Raw genomic sequence first — 5095 nt, forward strand, 5'->3', positions numbered from 1 at the left:
ATGTGACTGTGAAGAAGAAGAAGAGATGATGATGATGATGATGATGATGCCAGGGCAACAGTAGATTGTGGAAACAATGGTAGTGAACAGGGTAAAAGAAAGATGAATATTCACAAAACTGGGAGGGGAAGTATTTCTGCCCCCCTGAAAGTGCTCTTTTGACTCCCAAAACAGGAGCACATCTGACAAAGCAGTATTCTTGTGTGAACCCCCATAATCGGCCATCATGGTTGCCATGTGGTGAAAGGGTATCTGCCAACTTAGGTCACTCTTAATTGGTTTTGTTTGCCATCTGTGATGTTGTTGCATAGCCAGAGCTGATTGGCTACATTGCATCATAATATCATCCTACCAGATATGTGATCCCTGACTGGCTGAGATTGCGAAGAAGAAGAAGAAGAAGAAGAAGAAGAAGAAGAAGAAGAAGAAGAAGAAGAAGAGATGCTGCTGCTGCTGCTGCTGCTGCTGATGCCAGGGTAGCAGTAGATTGCAGAAACAATGGTAGTGAACAGGATAAAAGAAAGATGAACATTCACACAACTAGGTGAGGGAATATTTCTGCCCCCTCGAAAGTGCTGTTTTGATCCCCCAAATGGGAGAACATCTGACGAAGCACTAATCCTGTGTGAGCCCCCATAATCAGCCATCATGATTGCCATGTACTAATATGCCAACAGTCAAATATTAAATAATCAAATATCAAATTATAAATCAAAACATGCAATATAATGAAAATCACATCATATACATAAACCTCTAGAAAACCACTTTCTTTCAGTAAAAAGTATCAAACAAGATGCTATTCTGCTGCAGTGCAAAAAGAAAAGTGTGTGTGTGGGGGGGAGTGCTCAGTCTATATTAGATAAAACTTCACTTATGGAATGAATAAGGTGTTGATGTAAGAGTAATGTGGCTGGGTTGAGCCATGTGTGGTTCTCCATTGGCTCCATTCTGTGATCAGCCTGGTCAAAATTAAACAGAGTTAATCTAGAAGTGCTGTGGGGCTGCCAATGCCAGGGCCTCAGTAGCCTGGTGTTGTCAGTCACCTCATTCCTTATATAAGCTGCAGCTTCAGCGAGAGCAGCAGTAGCTGAAGGAGGAAACAGCAGTAGGCACAGGGCTGTCCAGATGGTGTGAAATCCATTCTGTCCATGTTTCATGGATTATCCGACATCTTTCGTTCCATCCTCCGCTCATGGATGGAATTGGATTTTTACAGGGATGTACAATTTTGTTCCACTTGTGGAAGTGCGCATTTGCGCAAATCCCCCCCCCCGCAGTAAAACACTGGTCCACCAGTAGACAGAATTTGTGCAACTCAGAAAACAACAGCCAACTGCAGAGTCTGCAGGCCAGATCCATAGAAATCCAAACTCAGTAGAATCCACTGCGGATTTCTCCAGCACCCCTAATGAGGCAGGAGGAAGGGAGTTCACCAGTCCTGTGACCCCAGTAGTGGGCTGGAGGCAGAGCCAATAGGCTTCAGAAGAAAGCAAGAGGGAAGCTCAAGGACAAGCCCCGGGACTGTCATCTGAAGCGCTTTGCTTGCTCCTCCCCACCAGACATTTGGTCTGTTGGAGGATAACCTGGTGGATGCACACTTCAGGAACATGCAGCAGGAACACTTTAGACATCAGAGATTAGGTACCCCAAGAAAGAGGGGAGTCCTTCCTTTCCCATACCTGAGGATGTGAAAAGTACTGGGACCCTTATGTGGGGGTGGTCACAGACTGCAGGAAACCACCTCGGAGGCCATTCATTCTCCAGGGAAGTCGGAGAAATGGCAACATTCAACCCAAGATACACACTAGCAAGCCCAACAGCCCCCAATTTCCAATCATTCACAGGCATGTTCCTGCAATGGATGCCTCTAATTGCTGCACAGACTTGCAATGACTCAGACTGATCTGCCAGTCACAAATGCATTTGAGCTTTCTGGTAATCTCAGCACAGAAGGAGAGGCAAGACATGGTGTAATATTTACATCACAATCTAGATACAGTACGCTCTCAGGAATAATGTCTACTTGTTCAGTTCTTCACTACTGGAGATTCCTTCAAAGCTGCTGGATTCAACCAGGGGGTCCTCCTAGACCAGGGGTAGGCAACATGGTGCCCTCCAGATGTTGTTGGGCTACAACCCCCATAATCCCTGACATTGTGCATGCTTGCTGGAGCTGATGGGGCTTGCAGTCCAAAACATCTGGACTGCCCCTTTTCTCAACCAATATTGTTTGTCCAGCAGTGGGCCACTCACAGCATAATTCCCCAACCTGCAGCCTTCCAGATGTCTTGGACTACAACTCCAGTCTTCCTCAGCACTGGGTTGGGATACCTACTGTACAGGTCTACTCGAAGGTAAATCTCATTGCGTTCAATGGGGCTTACTCCTCAGCTAGATGCTTCCAGAATCTTGGAAGCAGCAGAAAATGGTGGCATCAAACGATTTCCTCAGAAGCTTATCAGGGGTTCCTCTGTTAGAAAATATGTAATGACAGATATTTCCTAAAATACAGTAAGCCTTCCCCTCCCCCCTTTCCGCCACCCCTACACACACCTCTGAACTTCTCCTGCAATGCACAGCCGCCCAGAGGTGTGTTGGATGTGTTCCAGGGAGCGCTCTCAGGTCCTGCAGAACAATATTCAGGCTCAATTGGTTTGGCCAGCCATAGTTGCTATATACTGACTGTGCTCCCTAGAAGAGAATCTTCTACAATACACCCACGTTCCCAGGCAGACAGCCCCTCTCTGCAGAAAGTTTGAAAACCCTTGTCATAAGGAAGGGGTATTCCACAACCAAAAGATCCCTGAATGTGGACAGCATTTTCTTCTGCGCTACGAAAAGTGTTTCATCTGCAACCGATGTACACGTGTGAATGTCATTAACATGGGAAAGAAAGTGGAAGCTATTTTAAAGATTGGGTGTATGTTCCAGGGAATGTAGGTTTTACACTCCCATTGCAGAAACAGGGACCGTGAGAAACACTTTTAGCAGTGTGTATGAAACTGTGAACTCTTTCACAGAACATAAGAAACCAGAGACAAACTACTCTCCCATCAGCCCTGCCCCAGAGAGTAAAAAGCAGTTTGAAGGAGCGCTCACTGTTTGGGGTGCTTGCTTTAATGCGCTTATTTATTTATTTATTTATTTATTGCATTTATATCCCGTCTTTTTTCCTCTTGCAAGGTGCCCAAGGCAGCTTACATTATCCTCCTCCTCTCCATTTTATCCTCACAACAACAATCCTGTGAGGTGGGTTGGGCTGAGAGTCTGACTGGCCCAAAGTCACCCAGTGAGCTTCCATGGCCAAGTGGGGACTAGAACCCGGATCTCCCGGCTCCTAGTCCAACACTCTTGCCACTACACCACACTGGCTTCCGCCGCGCATTAAAAATGTGGTTGTTCAGGCAGGCATTTGGGGTGGGTTAGGGTATTTTAGAAAATGTTTTTATTGTAGAATTTTATTGTTTTAAACTGTTTTATTGTACGCTGTACATCGCCCAGAGTGGCTGGGTGACCAGCCAGATGGGCGATTAATATATTTAATAATAAAATAAAATAATAAATAATCAGGAAGCAGGTTTGTGCCCTATTTCACCAAGCTGCAGAATCACTTTGACCAAACACAACGATGGGACCAAAGAAATGTGTGTGTACACAGGAAGCAAAACTTATCTCAACCCACTTTCAGTTCCAGAGCTGGATCAAACAAAGGATCTGCTCCAGCCCCCTGTCCCAAAAGGGTACATTCTAGACCTAAATCATCACTAACAGGCACCAGCCAAACATTATTTCCCTTTTTTTAAAAGAAAAGGAAATGCTGCCTCATAGGAAGCTCATTCCATCCACTGCTCAATATTTTTGTAGCCAGAAAGCTCTTCTGAATCTTGTTCATTCATATGCATGGAAAACTGTATACTGAACATGGTTTGGATTGGTAGGGTTCTGCCTGTTCTCATTGCCTCCACCTGTTTGCCATGATATGCACATGGCCCCTGCGCATGAACATTCCAGTGTGCATAAACCTTATAACACGTGAGCCTCACCCTTCATAACGATGAGGGAGGGAAGCAAGAGGCTAGGGTAGCAAGCCACTAAGAGAAGGGGATGGGAGAGCCAAAGGTAACAAGGGATGACTATGAACAAATATAGAGTCTAATCATCCTCGCCCGCCACAGGACAACTAACAAAATTTCAACACACAATAAAACAAAATATAAAGCATATAAATATATATTTTTAAAGAAATACTAAAAATAGTCAAATCAATAGGATCAGCATAAAACCAACCATCCCCCCAAGATAAAGCAGGTCAAATTGAATTAAAATGCCCAAGAAAATAGCAGGCGGGGGGGGGGGGAGTTCCAGGTATCTGGCGCAAGGAGGGAGAATGGGAGAAGCTACTTAAGAGGACAGAAGACCTGGAGCCAATCTACACGGAAACTGGTTTTGATTTTCATGAATCGGGTTAGCACCTCTCGGGGCAAACAGTAGCCAGTAACGTGGTGTATACATTTTAAAACATCCATGGAGCAAAAGAATAGAACTGAACGTCATCAAATGGGTAGGGGCAGGGAAGTGGGGAGGCTTGCTCTCCACCCCTACACACACACACACACACACACACACACACACACACACATCCCCCACTCAGTGAAGCTTTTAAAATCACTAAGGCTCTGCATACCTTTGCACTACCATACATAACAGCCTCATTATGCTCCCCTCCCACTCAGAGAATATTTAAAGGTACAGGCAGGGATTGAGCACAGGGTTGAAACAGCATCCTTTCAAAGCAGCAGAGCTAACTCCCATCCCCAAGGCAATGAGTTACTTCCCGTTAGACATAAGCCCCTGCCCCATGCAACTCTTCCCTTCTGCATATCAGCACCGCTTCCACCAGCCTGTGCTGAAGCCAGCTGAGGTCACATGGGCTCCCAAACTGCACCAAAGCCACTGTGACTGGAAAACTCACCTCAGATAGAGTTTTAAAAATGGATATAGGGCAAGAAATGCCGTATTAGCTACGGGGAGGGGCATACGTCATCTGACATGATTGACTTGGGGGCAGTGCAGAACCAGAGTAAAAATCTGG

The sequence above is a fragment of the Heloderma suspectum genome, chromosome 2, assembly GCF_057233095.1.
Source record: "Heloderma suspectum isolate Gila_16-S chromosome 2, 16-S_ref, whole genome shotgun sequence".
NCBI lineage: Eukaryota > Metazoa > Chordata > Lepidosauria > Squamata > Helodermatidae > Heloderma > Heloderma suspectum.